The 20,552-nt window shown below is 40.2% G+C and overlaps 1 protein-coding gene across 43 annotated transcripts in view; it reads right to left on the minus strand.

Moving 5' to 3' along the window:
• FOXP1 (forkhead box P1) overlaps positions 1 to 20,552 on the minus strand; it is a 510,145-nt gene that overhangs the window by 209,926 nt on the left and 279,667 nt on the right. The window contains exon 1 of one of the 43 annotated variants that reach the window (XM_043519261.1): positions 9,775 to 9,898. The exons of the other annotated variants lie outside the window; for them this stretch is intronic. The gene's annotated coding sequence lies outside the window, so the exon portion shown is untranslated. Of the gene's footprint in view, positions 1 to 9,774; positions 9,899 to 20,552 lie in introns of those variants that run through there. 43 annotated transcript variants of the gene reach the window in all.

Here is a 20,552-nt window from a genome sequence, read left to right on the forward strand (position 1 = left end):
CATCAATCAAAGGAGGAGAGAGAAAGCAATGCATTTCTAACGGAAAAGTATTAGGGGAAAATACTTTCCCCAGAAAATCCGTACAGGCATCATTTTGAGCCCTGAGACACCTACTGTACAATATTTGTTGGAGACTGAAAGGTTTTTTTTTCCTTCCAGTGCCAACTCCTTTGGGTTGGCTGCTCAGAGCAAGCAGCCCCTTTCACTAACATTTCAAGAGTAGCCCAACTGTCAACCATTAAGTGACACGTAGCATCCAACTACGGTTATTGTTTAGTTCTGTGGGTAGCGCTACATTCCAGCCAAAGAAACGTATGCCACTCACTAATTTGGTAAATTTGGATATTCATAATGATGTTCCATAAAGCTAATAACCAAGATGTCCTATCTGGGAAGCAACTGACTAATAAGGACTTTGTCATATGCATGCTACAACATTAGCATTATTTTTTAAATTCACAATCAAGGCTGGCGAAACCAAACGTAAGACAGACCCCACTCCAGTCACTAAGGATCTATTCACCCTACATGCTCTGCACCTCTTTCACATTTATGGAAGGTGGTAGAACCGATTCAAATGTTCTGCTTACATTTAAATAAATTTCATCTGGTCTATGGAAACTCGTTTCAATTCACTCTGTGGGATATCTGAATCATGCAAAGAGACAAAAGGACTACAAGCTTCATTATACTGTTTCTGTCAGTTCCCTTGTAAAATTTCACAGATCTAAATTAACAAAAACCTTTCTGTATGTAACTAGACAATGCATTTTGTTCTTAAAATTGATCCAATTCTGATGTAGAGTACGTTGTCTTTTGCTCTTTACACACGCTACATGAAGGAACCACACAGGCATGGTAATAGCCGTGTTTGCTAAACATATACAATGTGTCAGATCTAGCTTTCTCTATATATCTATATAGATATATCCCTTGCAGCTCTAGCAGGGTTCTGGTGGCTTCCGAAACACAGATAACATCAGTGGACTCAATATATTTAAAGTAATATTACTCAATTCCTACACACTACAGTAAAAAAGGCATAGCTCCTTTAACCAGAGAGGAATAAACTAAAAACCCTTAACCTGTCTCTCTTCATCTATACATAGGGCCAGATGCTCAACTGGAATAAAGAAAGGCTTATGTCAATTTACATCACCTGATGATCTGGTCAAATATGAAGAGTTATCATTTGATTAGCTGCTTAAATTCATCTCCTTGAATCACACAGTCCCTGGTGGAAAGATGGCAGCACCTTTGGCCTAGGACACAGGTGTCAATTGCTATGAAGTTTTTATGGCAGCTCAAAAAAGCTGCAAGTGTCCTAGGAAGGGTGTTCATTTCTGACAGTGCTAAAGAACTGACCATATGTGCCTCCAGCTGATATCACACCAGTTGAAACAAAAGTGAAAAAAGAAATTGTACCTGAACGGTAAAGAAAAGACATCACGTTCCCAAGCTCTTTTGGTAGATAACAAACAACTTATCTTGGAGCAGACACATGGGGAAACTATTAAGAACACTGGTGAGGTCAAAACATATGTTAGAAGAAAGTACTGCCCAAAGGCACCAAAAGACTTGAGGAGACTGGCATCACTGAGGAACAGATTAATCAATGCACAATCACAACTCTCCACAAAACATCACTAGGCCTCAGGAAATAATTCATAAGAAAATTAGTCAAAAAATTGCTTCTCATTATTGCATCTCAGGTTACAAAATCCTCCCAAAACAGAAGGAAATGTTGAAAATGTTGCAATTTTTCTCAATGAATTTGTTTCCCCCAAAAAAGAAGACTATTGAGTTTTCCAAGAACTTTTTTCATTGCAAATGTTTGTACTCTTATTTTACACTGCAAAATACAGTAGCATGCATGAGTTCTGGTTATGCCTACCTCCTATGGTCAGGAGAGAATGAGCAGAAGCCATTGCGCATAAGAATTTGGAAATGAATTTTGCAAACTGATCATCAACAAAGGAAAAAATAAGAAGACTGGACTAGTTTGGGCCTTACAAATTTAATAGAAAACATAATTCTGCAGATTCAGAACTCTTTAAAAAACAACTCTGTAACATGAAATAAACGAAAACGGTGAAAATCTCTGTGCAAATTATGTTTAAAACTTGCTCACTTTTTGTCTACCAGCACAAAATGTAACCCTGGCTGGACAACAGTGCAAAACAGACATTGCCAAAACTCCTCCTCCAGATAAAATGTGTGTAGGGGCAGAGAAGATAAAACACTTTGCTCCTTAGCTACAGTCAGCATGTGACTTGATGTAAATAATCACAATACACTGCAATCATTAGGAGTCACAGCAGGGGAGCGCAGCCTATTTGAGCCCCTCCCACACAGTGGATATTATTGGTCTTTTTGAGCATGCCCAAATAAATCAGCCTGATGTTCCCCTGAGGGTGGGTGAGACAATCTTTTAAAGATGGGCATGGAAGAAGCGCGACTTCTTGTTCCAGGCTATTGAGAATGTTGTTTGTTGCCAAAGCCTATCATTTACATTGGAAGGAAGGAGCCCAAGCAAGATTTGAAGCACAAATTAGGATTATACCATGTGAGAGATGGGCTGTTGCTCTTTTATGTCCAGTATCACAAAAAGCAAACTTTGTACTAAATACAACCCTAAAATAAGCAAATAAGTTTGGTCAGGAGAGTGATGATTTATGAAAACACGCAATTTTGATCATTTCTATGTTCATTTTTATGCACAAGGATAAATTAAACACAGTTCCATGCATAAAGTTGCATGGTATGCAAAATATTATTTTCTAAGTGAATACATGTAATGTTGTAGGAAGAAGTCTCACGAAAGTACAAAGCAAAGTAGTGCTGGAACAGAGAGCACACTTTTGTAGCACAGGATAAGGCTGTCCGCTCACAGGTTTTATTTATTCAATTTGTTTCTTTTCTTTTAATTTTGCACCACATTTCAGGGAGGAGCTTTTGAAAATTCCACTAGGTGCCTATCTGCATCTTTTGGTGCATAAACACAATGCAAAATCTGGCCTTGGGTGCCTAGCTGCCCATTGTGCCTTTGAAATTCTCCCTCTGAATGCTTCCAGCATTAGTCTAGGCCACTTACCCTGAACCCAACCCGTGCATCTAAGAGCTTTTCACAAAACTCATTTTATTTTGGCTATTGTTATTTGGAGGTTTTAACAAATATATAACTATTGTAGCAGTGCAAATATACAACATTTCCCTCCCCTGGCAACAGTGTTAGTGCAACAAATTTTATAATAAAACCCTTCCTTTTCATACTTGTAAAGATTTTAAGCTAACAGAAAGTTCAGTCTTTATTTCAGGGCAGTTAATTAAGGTTGACCAAGTCAGGCAGAAGTAAATTAACTTGGCTGATCAATTATTTATATGAAAAAGAATAAATGCCCTTAAAGAACTTGGCCCAGTCATGAAAGGATGTGTAAATTAAACTAAACATAGATTTATAAAATATATTTTATTTCTGTGGAGACAACAGTTAATGGCAAAATCAGTTTTCGGTAAGTGATTAAATGGCAGGGTCTATTCCCAAATTCTCAAACACCAGCAGGCATGTGATCCATCCAGACAGCCATTAAAATCAAACTAGTTTTAACCCTTTGTTGCCAGCAAGGAATACATTTGCTTTGCAATTTTAAGAGGAGAAATAAAGCTCCAAACACTGTTGGAAGCCTCTCCTGAATCAGTCTGGAAAAGGATAAACGTTTTGAAATCATACATGAAAAAGTAGACACACTAAACAGCATGGGGGAGGGAGTAGCCCCTTGAAAAGAGAAATGCTCAAGAAAAGTTCTACATGAACAGCACTAGAAAGAGAAATCAAGGTACAAAACAGCAGGGCAGTGGCAGCACAAGCCTCCTTACATTGTGACACATGCCTGACTTGTTTAGAAACCACCCCTATGATTGAGCAACACATTTCCTAGTGTGCCACCTCCGAGATATCAGATGGTAATTTTTGATCACTACTGACCCAGGTTGGAACTAGTGAGCTGGAGATGAAAGACTTCCATTCCCATCCCTAGTCTCCTAAATCCATCCACTTCTCTATGAACATATTTCTAAATCAGGGTGCGGATCCTTAGCAAATTTAAACCGTCATACAATTTCCAACAGTTGATAATCTGTCCCTAGATCTCTAAACTGGCAAGTATCAAGGAAGCAATATATCACCCTGCCACATATCAGTTGAGTAAAAGAATATGGATTCACTCGGGGAGATTGAGAATCCTGTAAAGAGTAAAAAGAAAAGGAGTACTTGTGGCACCTTAAAGACTAACAAATTTATTAGAGCATAAGCTTTCGTGAGCTACAGCTCACTTCATCGGATGCATTGAGTGAATGTGATGTGAATTGGATGAAGTGAGCTGTAGCTCACGAAAGCTTATGCTCTAATAAATTTGTTAGTCTTTAAGGTGCCACAAGTACTCCTTTTCTTTTTGCGAATACAGACTAACACGGCTGCTACTCTGAAACCTGTAAAGAGTAAGTGTCTGATCTGGTGGTGGAAGCACTGCAGACATGCAGCTGTTCATTCACTAAAACACACCCCGTTACTAATTAAGTGTAGAGCAAACAGCTTCTGAGCAGGCTGCTTGATGGCTGCCGGCCATCTGAAATTCTGCTGAAGAGGAGAGTCCAAAATATTGCAAATTGGGCCAGTGACTGCCTTTAGGAATGCCTTTGTAATTAAGTAAACTGAAGGAAAGTGCTGCTCCAATACACTATGATTTAACCAAAGCAAATCATCATCAAACTACTCAGGCCGCTGTTCGGGTTTCAAAAACGTAAGTGAATGTTATTCTAGATTGCTACCTGCTGTGTTTTTAAAGCTTTTAGAGACATCCTACATTGCAATTTTTAAAAAATGGCATTCAAAGTAAAGATTAAAGATGGGAAAACTGGTGCAGCAAAATAAGAACCAATCCAAACCTTCACCAGAAATTAAGCAAGCCAGAGAGAAACAAACCTTCATAAGGCTCAAAAGGGCCTTGTCATTAAAAATAAAGAAAACTGAGAACCTTGCACTTGGCTAGTTTCAGGTGGACCTGGAAGAATCACCTAAATATTGCCAAAAGCTGATTTAGTAGTATTTTTGCCTCAACTGGAGCCAAGAAATGCTAGAAATCTTATGATAAAGTTTCAATTTCCATATCCCAGGGGTTTGATTACATTTGGGTATGTTTTGGATAAATCTACCCCTTTGAAGGGTTATTCACTGTTGCATATACAATACTATTGACTTAGTTTTGCAGGAGGAGGAAAAGAAGGGATTAGATTAAAAAAAGAATTACAAATGATCTTTAAGAATCAATAGAGCTGGTGAGAAATGCTACGAGGTTCCACCCTCCTAAAAAGGTGATGCTGAGTCATGTGTCTGAATAGTGGTTTCTTGTTATGGTGTACAACTCAGGACCGAGGTAGAAAAAGAGCAAGCACACACTGGAAGTGTGAAAAGAGGAGAGAGAGATGAAGGGAAATCCTTTGATATTTCCTAAACTAAAAGGGGAATTCACTGAATTAAAATGGATCCTTGAGATTTCAAAGGCTGAAAACCTTCCAATAAAGATGGACAAGAATGCTATATTCCAGGATTAAAACACAAATGTACTGAGCTTGGTATAGGATCTTACACAGAGTAACAATGTGTACTTGCCGCTATGCAAGCACCATCTTCCTATACCGAATTTTCATAATTATAACAGAAAGGCGTAAATTTTCTAATGCATGGCAGTTCAAAAAGTAATCAAGAGAATGTGCCTGAGGGCTATTTTAATGTATGCAAAGCTAGTGACCCACTGTAAATGGGAGGTAGGCTTCAATGAATGCAAAGTAATGCACACATACTAAAGACCTGGTCTGATGAGGGACGGCTAAAATTAACACCCAATTAATTTCCGAATTGACAAACAAATGAAACCCATAAATCTACTTTCTCATTAATTTTCTTGTGGTATAATTTAAAGCAGTAATATGAGGGCAAAAACTGAGCATTATCCATCATAAATATCAAAAAAGATAGCACTGTAACACCATAAATTATGCATATTACCTGTTGTTAAAAATGATTAATGTATTATCAACTTTATCGTGCACTGTATATGTCTAGACGGATCTAAAATCTGAAAATTTAATGTAGTACTTGGGAATAAAGGGTCCAGAAGGAATGGAATTATCCACAGCATATTCTGAGGCTGGCCTCCTGACACAAAGACCGCTTCTCATGCTGTCATCTGGGAGTTCCAGGCTCTGAACTAGACTCATCCCAAGCCTTGGGTCGGTGGAGGTTGAGCGTATCGTAGAGGTGATACACTGAGTCTCCCTGGGGATGGGAGACAAATCACACTGCTAGCTGATCCACAGAATGACACTGGCATCTGTTTCACAAGGGGGCTGCTCACCTCCCCTACCCTCTTGGCTGAAGGGAAACCACTGCTCCATGATGTAGAGAGATTGGGAAGAGAGATAACAAATGAAGGGGAGGGAAAGCGAAGGGATAATTGCATTTCGCCTGGAAGGTAACAATTGGTGCTTTCTAGAAGTGCCGAAGCGCATCACCTTGGCCAACTGAATAAGGACACAGCTGTGATCCCTGTTGCCGCAGTCCCTCCCCACAGATCAAACCTGTCACTCTTGTACGAAGCTGAACTTTAACTAGCTTGATCTTACACTAGACTCTCCAGTCCAATCTCACCCTTGAGCAGTTGCTTTACCGGCTCCTGCTTAACCACACGTCTTTTTATTTTCTTAATTATATACATTAACACAACACCTTTCTCGCTGTTTTTTGGCTAAATGACTAGAATGGCTCACCATTTCCTAACAGCCTTTATGGCCATTGAGGGATGCGGCAATTTAGAGCAAGTAAAGTCAAGGGGAGACAATGGTTAATTTTCTACATACACTGAAACTTCAAGGAAGTGGTGGTTAGAAGACAGGAGTGGTAGTCAGGACTCCAGGTTTCTACTCCCAGTTGTGCCACTCTGACTCACTGTGTGTCATTAAGCAAGCCATTTAACTTCTCTGTGTAAATGGTGATTTAAAGGTACCCAGGGGTAAGTCAGTTCTGCCAAGGGGGACACAGAAGAGAGTATAGCAGAAAAAGCAAACACAGGACATAGTGAGAAAGCAGGAAGAGGGTGACATTAACTTACACCTTCAGGGAAAGTAACTAACAAATGGGCATAAGGAGGCACCATTAGCTCTGTGGCATTCATTAGTCCTCTGGAAGAACTAGTGCCCAAAGGTGTGTTTAACCACATCAGACAGATAGCTGAGAACACGAACCTCTGAGTGCTAAACAAAATCTCTGCAGAGACTTCAATTTTGGGGAAGAGTTGTGTGCACCCCACAAGTTCCACAAGTGCAAAGAGTAACAGCTTCACGGGAAACCTGACCCTCTCTCTCTCTCTCTCTCTCTCTCTCTCTCTCTGCTGCAAACAGTACCAACTCCATCAATATGAAGGTTACTGGCCCCAAACCCACTGAACCAGAGAGGTACATCTGCCTTGACAGCATAAGCCATAGGCCATAGACCACTCAAATATAGTCCGCAAAAGAATCTGTCTGCGTCCATCACTTCATTAGGAATTGGATAACTCAAGTCAACCCCACCTTACCAATATTGGTTACAGATCCTAAATTCCAGACAGAGAACAAAGAAATCAGCTTTTTTCAGGGGTAGGTGTCTGTATCCTCACCATTCCTTGAATATCCATCCAGGAGCCATGCCCAGTCTAGTCTCATCTAATAAATACAGTCCACAACCATGCTTTTCTTTGTTTGTCAATTATTAATCTACATATTCAGAATGAAAGTCATGCCACAATTATCTCTAACTATAAAGCAGAACCATGTCACACCAACTGGCAAATACTATGTCATCCCTTTCACAACTTGCATCCCAGTTTACTCCATCATGCCTTATACTTGCTCTCACTGAATAATCAAATAAATTTATTGTTACCTAGTCTTCTATTCCCTACCTCCTCTCTACTGTTTTGTTACCATTCGCTACAGCATGTTTGTGAGCTCCTTGGAGGAGAGCTCATTTTCTTCCATTTTGGGAGACTTCTTTCAAACCTTCAGGCCTGACAGAAATCATCATACTACTACTAGATGGAAAGGGGCTTTTCATTTCTTTTTAAATGAATGGCACACTGTATAGCAATGGTCTAGCGGCTGAGAACATTACTGTATTTCCAACCAGGGTGCAGTGAACTCTATTACCAGGACTTTGATCTGGGCATTACATGCTTTACAGAAATTCCCCTCCTTAAGGAAGCATACTCGCAGTTTTAGTGCTGCCATGCTGAGAATGGTAGGGAATGAATCTAAACAGACCTATTTCCATCCCTACCTCCAGTCTCACATTCACACATGGACATACAACACGAGCTACCTACCTGTTCTCCCCACCCCGATATACACCAATAGACCAGTTGTATTCACACAATTGTGTGCCAAGAATGAACAGAGAGTGTAAGCTGCTCCAGTGAGTGCTAACTCAAGGGTTGAGATTAGTTCATATGCATTCAACTCCATCCTGGCAGCATCCGCTCGGGTATGGACACACAGATCAATGGAATATTAAAAAGCATTAAATACAAGGCCTGCTTTGTGTTTAGCAAATGCATAGCAGGGCAGATTTACCTTGCCACCGAGGTGTGATGCGGAGATTCCAAACCTTGGAGAGACCAAGGGTTCATTGGGGTTTAATTATAAATCCCCTCTCTCATTAAAGCATTTTTAGCTTCTCTATCACTCTGCAGTACTTAAAATCACTTTAACAGTCAGGTGCTGATTTGTAACACCACTGCACAATATAGTTTCTCATTTCAACATTTTCACTTAGTTTAATATAGAGAGGGTTTGATTTATCATAGTAGTGCTGGTCAATTAATGACTGGCTTGTTAGGTTACACACTTCAAGTACCTTACACTTCACCTCAAAGCCATAATCACTCTACTGGCCAAAACGAACAATATGTTTGGATCATTAGTGCAAGTTAGTGAATACGATCTATCAGAATTTTGTGCAAGTTTTGTTGTTTGTTTTTCTGAGTGACAATAGGGACAATTATTTAATTTTAGCCTTCACATGCTCCCTATAAATATATATTAAATACATGTATTTTTTTTTAATAGCTAGCCTCAAATGCCAAGTAAGAGACCCTATCCTTCTTCATATAAAAGAGCTATCATTTTTTTCTCAAGGTCACTTTGCATGCACGGTCCTGACAACTTACAGCTAAAGCTTGCAGGTCCTGTCTGACATTAAAAACCAAAGCCATATTCAGAAACAACAAACAAACAATAATTCTGAAAAACAAAGATGGCATAAGCTTGTTTTTCTTGCTTGTTTGCAAACAATGCAAAAGTACAAACTATCTACAAAAGCACAAATTATCTAATGAGGACTCTCAGAAAGCAAAGTGCAAATAGCCAGCCTCCAGAATTAGCAGATGTAAATGCTGTTTCAGTTATAAGCAGAAAGAGCAAAAGCAGTTCTGTAATGTCATGCGCAAAAGAAGACAGACAGGGCAGAGTTTTTAATTTGGTATTTTCTCTTCTTTCAGATTGCCCTGCTTTTAAATCAAAGGATTTCTTCAGACGGCTTTAGAAATAAAAGTTAAATGTTTTCCTTTTCAAACTTGACAGAGGGCAGATGCATCAATTAGAAACCTATCTGATTAAAAAGGTAAGAAAAAAATATAACCAACTGTGGTACATAATTCAAATGCAGTACGTTTTGGTGATTACCTTGTTCATAGCCCTATCCCTTTGTCCTAGACCTTCTAAGTCCTTGTTTGTTCCACACAGAATTTTCTAGTCATCAGATGCTCTATTACTGTGCTAGTCGTCTTGCAGGAGTGCTCTCTCCCTTCTGAAAAAAGCAAACAACTGGATAGATATCATTACACTAAGGAAATCTCTTGGAAAAACCAAACAACTTGCTAATCTTTCTAGCCCCTTCATCCAAGTTAAAGATAAGAAAAGCAAACCTAAGTCAGTTTCAACCACATTCCAGGGACAAGTTCCCCTTTTCTCCTTTATCAAAATCCCAGCATTTAAAGTTTTTTTTCCAGACCTTGCAGGATAAACTGCTGCTCACACCCGCAAACAAAGCAATATTTGTTTAATAACTGATTGCTGCCATGGGTACAGTAAACAAGTGGCCCAGCATTTGTGTTTATGAACAAACACATCATCTTGCAAGAGCAATTTAACATTAACCAGGTGGAATAATCAACAGATTTCATAGGTGACACTCAGGGCAGGACTAATGTAAACAGAGCAGGGAGGAGAAAGGGGCCACTCTCAGGGAATCAAGGTTGAGGCAAATGCATTATAGAGTAAACAGCTGGGAAGAACTCAAGACAAACAAATAGTCATTCTTCTGACATTTAGAGAAGCAGAAAGGTTGTATGTTACATAGATCAGCTGCTGACCACCATGAAATCAAACCAGTTGGGGACCAGGCCTCCTTATTTACACAATGCCATGTTTGCTTATAAACAACAATTTGCTGTTACCAACTTTTGCATTACTCATCATATAAACCATCAGATCAAGTGAAATCTTGTTAACTCTTTACTGGATTTTGGATTTAAAAAAACAAAAACAAAACAAAAACAGAAAAACACCTTTGGAATATTTAGCTAAAAGGAACCAGCCAGATGAGGAAATACACTTTCACATGTCTGTCAAAAAATTAAGGCGCAAAAGAGGCAATATCAGTTCAGGTGTAATCTTGAAGCAGTTTAAAGAAGGGTCTTCACCGGCATAGTCTGCTTCAGGTTTGTCTTTAAAAATAAAAATCAGAGAGTGATATTAGCTAATTTGCTAATTTTTGGAACAGAAACTGAAGAGAATAATATTTAACCTACAGACAGAGGTAAAACTCTACGCCTTGTCAATATACAGGACAACCTAGGTCACAAGATGCATTTAAATAAACAACCTGCAAATACTCAAGGTAGGGGTTCAAAATGAAGAATATTTCCTTTAAAAAATGCAAGGAAAGCAGGAACAACAATTCAGGTTTCTTGCTGTACAACAGAATCCCTGCCAAGCAAAAGGGGTGTGTGTTTACACATATACACACGCACAATGGCTCTCTATATTCTTCCTATCTATATGCCCCCACACATGATACTGATGCAGCACAGCCCCTCCTCCACCCCCATCTTCTCTTCTCGACTCCCTTGCTTTGGCCTCCCATTACCATTCTCACATCACTGAGGATTCCCCACCTATGGGTTTTTTTTAAACCCAAACAGGGCTTTTGGCCCAACATTCTGCCAACTCTTGCTCATCTGGATAGAAACTTCAAGCCCTCAACTACCTCTCTGCACTGCCCTGGAAGAGTTCTGCTGAGCCCCCAATAAGCCCCACATGTTGCAGGGGAAGGAACCTCCAAGATCTGACTGACATTCTCCAACACTTTGCTACATTTTTCAAATCTTGTGGCTTCCCTGAATCAGGGAAATGTATTTTCCATTCCCATCTCTCATCCCCAGGCCTCACAAGAAGTTGGACACAGCAGTCATCCCAGCAGAGATTTCCACGACTGCTGTGACCTGGGCTTGGATTTCAAGAAAGGCATGAAGATCGGGAAAGAGGATCTAGGGCTTAGGACGTTTGTCTGGGATTCAGGAGACCCAGGCTCAATTCTTGATTTTGCCATTGACATTCTGCATGACTTTGGCAAGTCGCTTGGTCTCTCTGTGCCGCACTCCCACATCCGTTACATACCCAACTGGATAAAAGGTGTGAACCCGTGGGAGAACAGGAGTCAACACTCCAGGAAAATGCAAGTGCTGGTCCATCTCTTTCTCCGCAAAAGAATAAATTTTCTGAAGTCTGGGTCACCTGAGACTGAACTAATGATTGCACACACAATTCCATCCCTTCTTCTCTCCCTATGAGTGATCACAATCCAGCCTCACAGACCAGCTATGGAGGGGGGAAGCAGTGAACAAGATATTCAGATACTTCATATTTGCTTCCAAAATTTGGAACCCATAATCTGAAATCACCACAAACATCAGACTCCATGTATAAGTACTTGAGTTTCTGCACTCACACATCCTATTCACCTCAACTGAGCTGCCTATCGGTGCTCCTTTTCCAGCATGTAAAAATCACAGTTTACTCAGTACAAACTACGTACTATATGATAAAAATTACAAGCATATCATTCAAATGCTTTATTGGTCAAACAGATGGATGCTTTTATTAGCCCAACCTTTTTTGTAATAGAGTGCCACTGATGACCCAGTGTTAGCCTCATTCCCTGCTATTAATCACACTTCTAAGAGCTCATTTTGTTTTAAAATCTTAAGAAATTGCTATAATTTAAAGACATGGTATCTACATAATGGGAAACGCTTCACAGATTATATCATTTCATATAACACCGTATTTTTATAGGAATGCTGACCACGATACCAAGCTATTACAAAACTTGAGTACAATATTTTACAAAGAAAACCTAAATGTAAACTTTCTTTTGTATTTGTGGTTTGCCACATCTATAATATTTTAATCACAACCTTTTGGGAGTTGCAGAATTCACATGCATATGGCTTACATAGATTAACACTACAACAACATTCCCTGAACAAATGTAAATAAAATAAAATAAATTAGGATCCCTAATATGAAGACTTAGTCAAGATGTGTTTAAACAAAATTCAACACAATGAGGTACTGTGTAATCTCCATGCCTTGTCTGTTCAGAAAATAAGAATTGAAGATGTCTCTTTATAGTAAGCAACTTCTACAATGAACTAGAAGCATCTTGTAAATTCACCTACTATAGTGAGATTTAAATTAATATAAATGATGGTCTTAACCCATAATTCTTTCCATTATTTAAACATACTCTGCAAAATGTTTTGACAATGTTGACTGTTACAGGAAGGAAAACACATTTAAGACCCAAATGTAAAAGCAACAGCAAAAACCTTCCATTTTGCAAATGTAAAGTAAAAAGCATCTTTAAACATCTTCTTAGGAAAGAAAACGTGGCGCAATTATGTTGTAACACAAAAGAGAGTGTTTTTTTCTCAGTTGTCTAACAAGATATTAGTACCTACTTGCCTTATGAATACTGTGTATAAATCACATCGTATTCAGAGTGTCTGCATTAATTATAATAGGAGCTGGAGAGAAATGTTAACTTTCCAGGTTGTTGCTAAGGATTAGCTCTTGTTTACAATTCTATATTTATAGAACAAGAAAAATTTGTCAACTGAAGGGCAAAGAAGAATGCAACTACACAAATGTAGCCATGATATCAAACAAATCAGATGTTGCATCCATTTATTGGGAAGCAAACCACCATTTGTAACATGAAGATGCAAATGAGTCTTACAATATACATGTGCTTCTTATTTCCATGCATTCAACATCACTAGATGTTATTGTATAAGAAATTATGTTAACATTTCTCATACTCTTAACTCAAGTCTGAGATTGTGAAATCAACATATGTGTAAACAGGTAGCATGTGTGTGGGGCGCTGGATAGCTTACGACAGGGGTAGTCAGTTTTTTTTGTCAAGGTCCAAATTTTTTGGTCAAGGTGTAGTCAAGGTCCAGACTCCAGAGAAGAAAATAAATGACAGTAAGTAAATAAAAAGATTTTTGGGATCTGTTCATAAGTGTCTGGCAGTCTGATTTGGCCCACAGACTGCCTATTGACTATCCCTGGCTTACAAGGTTGATAATGGGACACAGAACCATTCACTTACATATCCAGCCAGCTAGGTAGTGACCTGAAGTTATCGGATGATGGCTGTTTAGCAGCCTATGCAAAAGGAGTTTGACAGTTTCAGCCCAGTTTCATATCATAGGTCCCTCCATCATAAATAGAATTGACAGCTTTGTGCTGCATCATGGCAGCAATTCAAAGACTAGGGGCCTAATCCAACTCCCACTGAAGTTTTATTCATAGATTCATAGATACTAAGGTCAGAAGGGACCATTCTGATCATCTAGTCCGACCTCCTGCACAGCGCAGGCCACAGAATCTCACCCACCCACTCCTACAAAAAACCTCACCTATGTCTGAGCTATTGAAGTCCTTAAATCATGGTTTAAAGACTTCAAGGAGCAGAGAAGCCTCTCTCAAGTCACCCATGCCCCATGCTACAGAGGAAGGCGAAAAACCTCCAGGGCCTCTCCAATCTGCCCTGGAGGAAAATTCCTTCCCGACCCCAAATATGGCGATCAGCTAAACCCTGAGCATATGGGCAAGATTCACCAGCCAGATACCCAGGAAAGAATTTTCTGTAGTAACTCAGATCCCATCCATCTAATATCCCATCTCAGGGGATTAGTCCTATTTACCCTGAATATTTAAAGATCAATTACTTACCAAAATCCCATTATCCCATCATACCATCTCCTCCATAAACTTATCAAGTAGAATCTTAAAACCAGATAGATCTTTTGCCCCCACTGCTTCCCTTGGGAGGCTATTCCAAAACTTCACTCCTCTGATGGTTAGTAACCTAAGTCTAATTTCAAGTCTAAACTTCCTAGTGGCCAGTTTATACCCATTTGTTCTTGTGTCCACATTGGTGCTGAGCTGAAATAATTCCTCTCCCTCTCCTGTATTTATCCCTCTGATATATTTATAGAGAGCAATCATACCTCCCTTCAACCTTCTTTTAGTTAGGCTAAACAAGCCAAGCTCCTTAAGTCTCCTTTCATAAGACAAGTTTTCCATTCCTCAGATCATCCTAGTAGCCCTTCTCTGTACGTGCTCCAGTTTGAATTCATCCTTTTTAAACATGGGAGATCAGAACTGTTAACAGAAAGGCTCCTGAATGAACATGAGAAAGTAGTCTGGTCTCCACCCCATAGGTGCTTGCTCAGGTCAGAGTTGAGGCACATTGGCAGAACGGGGTGGGGAACCCTGCAAAGCTATTGCTCTTGTTCTATGGATAAACAAAACACTTTGGCCTCCAACACTTCCATGTCTTTTCTTTTTGCAAAGAGGTTGTCCACTAAAGTTAAGGTTGCAAAACCATTTCCATTTGGACTCCCTATTTTTAAACACTCACAGCATTGAGACATGCACTTGCTCTCACGCTTGCTCCAATGTTTGTTTGCATGTGGAAAGCTCAACAAAAATCTCTTCAGTGGTTTCCGGTTTATGGAGAAGTGGGTGGAATAATGCATTTTCCTATTGAACAAAACTCTAACCACCAACTTCTTAACAGGGTGATTTGCATAAGTGCTGAGCACCCACAATTGCGGTGTCCAATCCCTCTAAAGAATCAGGCCCATAACTTGTAACGAGAAGTGTGCATTAAATTGGCTTTAATGGAAACATTCAGTCTCCTAGTGTTGACATAACCAGGGGGATAGGTGTCAGGGTGCTGCTGGAACAATATGCATGTATTAGATTATACACGCCCCTGTAAAACATGTATGCAATATGTTCTAATAAAACTGCCTTAACATCAGAGACGGAACAAAGTTCTGCAAAAAATCCATACATTTTTTTCAGGATTTTTTTTTTCAGCTGTAGGTTCTTTCTGGAAATTACTGTTTCACGATACTCTACAAATTCTTCACGTTCGATTTTTTTTTTTTAAAGGCCCAAATTTTCTTTACCACTCGTTCAAAAAAAATGCGTATATCTAATCTGTACTATTTCTGTGATTAGGGACACAACTGCAGTAATTGCATGTGCAATAAGTCAGATAAAAATGTAGCCACCGAAAGGAAGGTTTTCTGAAAACCAGGCCCTTATTTCTTTCCCATTAGTATGTGAAGACCGAGAGATCACACCCTTAATACTAGAGTAGCAATAGCAGCAGCAGCAAGCATAACCAAACTGTGCTGAGGTAGCTCTCCTATAGTGTTTAAGGAAACAAAATGACCTCTGCAAAATCCAGGGTGTCCAACCTAATGGACAACTCGTAGCTTCCAAGCTCTACTCTGTGGCCTTCCAGGGGCAACTGTGTCAAAAATAATGCTTCTGAATTTTCTATGGGGAGGATGTAAGAGGCATTGTCTTTCTGACTACAGATTACTAAATCTCCTGCATCCCCTGGTGCCACTCTGATGTGAGCCAGAGGAATGCTCTGAGCTGTTGCTGTCCTCCTCCTGCTCCAGCTGGCTCAGCAACTCCCCCGCTGCCTGGCTCCTGTACTACAGAGGTGAGAGAAGACAGTTGTTGCTCCACTGCCTGCTTTCCTGCTGGGCTGTGGGAATGCCAGGCAGAGTCAGGTAGGCACTTATACTAGTGCTAGGCACTATACTAAGATCAGGCACAGCAAAAGAATAGCTCAATTCCATGCACAGTCACCAATGGCAGTCTGGAAGAGGGAAAGAAGAGAAGCAACCCAGAACTAACAACCTGATTCTCAGCCTCAGGCCAGGGTACAGAAGCCTGGAGGCTGCTCTAACTTGCATCAGTTAACAGTGGTCCTTTTAGGGACCACATGCCAGCTGTGAATGGCAAGAGCAGAATGTGTTTCAGCCACTCCCTCTTTCTACTCTTGATATACTCCCTACCTCAGGAGCTGGGGAGGGGCTCCCCTAGGAGCTTCTGCACCTGGACACTACAGTGGTTTCCAATCACTTTGCAGAACTGTGCCCCTTTGACCTCTTTGAAAGAGCATGTTTGGCCCTCGGACTGAAGGATCTGGGCACCACTGCACTTGGTGGAACCTATTCTATGCTTATGAAAATTAGCTCTTTGCTGCCGAATACCGAGCAGTGTGCACAGTCAGTATTATAGCCTGTGTTGTTCCTTATATGGCCAGAACTGTGGGTCTCCTGTGTTCATGTCTGAAATCTGTAGTTAAATATATGTATTAGACCATCTCCATCCACATGTAGGTGCAGGTGCATGGTCAGACAGGTGTTCTTGTTGCTGAATACAGCACTGCTGATGCATAGGTTTCCTGCTTAAGAGATTTGTGAGAGAAAACAATACACCAAATTTAAGGACCAAAAAGAACAGAATATTCAGCATCAGGCTGTGTAATGGGAGGATAAAGTGCACGCTGGATCTGACTGTGCAATGCTGACATCAGAGACCATATGATCTCTTATTTTGGGATTAAAATTGTTTGTACAAGTCAAAGCAGAACAATAGGAACAACAAGGCATACAACGTATATTGCTCTACATTGCAGCCACATATTCAGCCGTCTCAGCCACATTCTTCGAGTAAACACAGCTTTAAAAGAAAACAGCCAGAGCGAAGAACTTCTGGAAAGCTGCTACATCTGATCATGCATACAAGAGTTCTATCGCTTCCTTCCAGCGTTTGGAAAAATAAAACAAAACACCTGACACACCACTTAGCAAGCGTAATACCTATAAAAGTGCTACTCGTTTAAACAGGTTACCATGCTACCTAAGCCTTTGAGGAAGGTCTATGAGCTATAATGAGTGCATCTTGTTTTGTAAAATACACAGAGGAGCTCAATTAAATGAACAACTGTAAAGGAAACAACTGATAAAGGAATTAATGCTCTCTGTGCCAAATCTTAACATAACATCTAGGATAACAAAACCATGTCAAACGTGTAACTGCTAAAAGGGGTAAAAAAAAGTTTTAGACATTCAATTCTAAACTACATTATGTAAAATTATCATCAAAAAAGACTAAAATTTCTTTTTGTAAAACTGCTAGATAAAGACCTATGTTTCCAAGGTACCACTAATACCGTAGTATCTGAGTTCATAACGTACTTTAATGTATTTTTACTCCCACCACCCCTGCGAGGTAGGGAAGTACTGTCATTCCCATTATAGAGATATGAGGCTCAGAGCAACTAAGTGACATGACCATGATCACACAGGAAGTCTGTAGCGGAGCTGGAAAGTAAAGACCAAGTCTCGTGTGTCCAAGTCTCGTGCGTCCAGTTTCTAAACACTGGACAGTCTGTTCTCTACAGAGAGGCAAAGAGATATTATAGATAGTAAAATCCTGTGTGAATGGGGCTAATTTCATTAGGCAGATGAATTAGCCCAACACTAAACTTGCAACCAGAGCAAGCAAAACCTGGGAGTTGGCCTGCATCCAGTTACAGGGGAAGGAGGAACAGCAGCAGAGGGCAACCGCATCTCTCTTCCTATGTGGGGAAATGATGGATCTACACCATGTGCACACTCACTGGATTCCCGTGGCATCCTCCAAATTCACCATCTACTCCGCTGATCTGAGAGGCTAAAGAAAGCTCTTTCATGGTGATCAAGGAGATAAGAGAATCCTCCTGCACAGGCTGTTCAGTTCTGGATGCCACCTCCTTGACCTCAAATGCTGAAGACATGTAGCTTTGGTCCTCATGTGCCTACATCCACAGTGTCTTAGGATCAGTGATACAGAAAAGGGAGACCAAAAAAAACCACCTAGATGCCACAGTGACTGATTAAAACATATATATATTTATCTACAGATGCTCCCCAGGTTATGCAAGACCCAACTTACGGAAATCCGCACTTATGGAAAAAGTTCCATAAACTAGAAATATGAGGTGGGTTTTTTTGTTGTTGTTTTTTGGCATAATGGTCAGGTATACGTTTCTGACTTAGCAAAATTCAAGTTACGCAAGGTGTTCTGGAATGGAACAATTGCATAAGTTGGGGAGCGTCTATATATTTACCAGATAGACAGACAGATAGATACAGTAGGGTGGTCACTGATGCCTCTCCCCCTCAGTGGCATGAACTTCTGAAATAGCATAGGTGGAGCAGCATTCTCCACGGTGATACTGGACAAAAATCACATCGTTTTTTGTTAGTACAGGACAGGGAAAACCCTTACAAAATAGGTCTGTCCGGCTTAAAAGCAGACGAATGGCCTGCATAATTTTTTACACACACACACACACACACACACACACACACACACACACACACACTAGTTCTATGTGCACATTACTTTCCATTCTCTAATCCTTGCTGCATCCTTCTATGTTAAGTACTATTATTCCCATTTCATAGCGGTGTAAGCCAAGGCATAAGATGTTACGGGTCTGACTTAAAGCCCACTGAAGTCATTGGAAAGTCTCCAAAGTATTACAGATGGCATCTAGTCCAGGCCATTGCTAATGGAGTGTTGCTCCATATAATGCATTTCCATTTAATTTTAAAAGCCTCAAAGAGCATGCTCCCAAGAGCATGACTTTTGCCATGCTCTTGGGAGAAAGACTAGGGTTATGAATGTCCAGGTTTCTTCTTAATTGTACAAGAACATATATTTCTCCTAGCAAGGCACCAAAGCCCCCCACTAAGTATGGCAGAAATTATTTTGCTACTCAAAATCAGTATTTTGCTCACTTATTCCCTGCCACTTCTCTCCACTTCTGTTTGAACTGCCCACATTCTAGAACTGTGTCTTCCGCCTTCGTGCACATGCAGGTCTGTCTCCACAAGTGACAGCGACGGGAGTCCAGACTACAATTTGGCCAGAACTGGGGAACTTTGTTTTCTTCAAAAAAAAAAAAATGTGCATTTAAGTTTTGGTGGCCAATCCGTTCTATGAACTTTACTCCAGGAAATTTTGATCTCAGCCAAACTTCAGGTGATTTTAATCTAATCTAATTTGCCAGAAACATTTGCAAAGCCCAGGTTGTGTGAATTTCGGCACATGCAACAACCACCTACAAGCCATTTCAGATAAAATATGCAGTGGTGGTGGTCTCACATGCCTAAATAGGTTTAAGGGATTAAACACAGGCCTGTCAGACAAAGTCCCAAATTCTATTCCCCACCCCTGCAAGTGACTAGCCGTAATAATAATTTGCACTCAAATAGCACTTTACAAAATTGATTATTGATGAAGTGGGTTATTTCTTCCATTGGGCAGCCTGGGAAACTGACTGATGTGGAAGTTGATGTGCCCAAGAAAAAACAGCATCTAGCAATGCAGCCAGGGATCCAAGGCAGACTGTACATAGAGATAACCAAACACTTTTTATTTTTGAAGGCAAAAATATTGGCATTTTTTGGCAGCTGTGAATGCTGAAATACTCTGGAGAAAAGTAGTTTAAATGACTTAACATCCTAATCTCCCACTCTGGTGCATCCAGCTACAAGGCAGTTGCTTCAGTAAACTATCTGGCCTGACCCACAAGTCAAAGTCTGTCTTCTAAAAAGTGCAAGAAGCCTTCCGCTGTGGGTTGATGGTGTCAACATTAAAAATAAATGTTAAAACTCTGCAAATTTTTGCTTTCCTCCTCCTGCCAGTCTGATGCTCAGAGACCGAACACACAACTCAATATCATCTCACCATCACCTCGGGCTGATTGGAACCCCTTCCAGAACTTGTTTTAATGCAGGAGTTGCTGCTGCCAGCCAATGAGAGAAAACTTTTATATTGACATTAGGATGCAACTTTTATTAGGATGCAGTTAGGGGAATGTCAGTTTACTGTAATCAATAGAAGGTCCTGGAGGCAGAAGATTTCTAATTTTTGTAGAAGTAGTAGGCACTGGGAAAGGTGTAAGGGAATGTCAGTTTGTCTCTGTTTGCCGAGAGTGTCAGGCATTAATATACTACTAA

Source organism: Dermochelys coriacea, chromosome 7 (genome assembly GCF_009764565.3).
Source record: "Dermochelys coriacea isolate rDerCor1 chromosome 7, rDerCor1.pri.v4, whole genome shotgun sequence".
Lineage (NCBI taxonomy): Eukaryota > Metazoa > Chordata > Testudines > Dermochelyidae > Dermochelys > Dermochelys coriacea.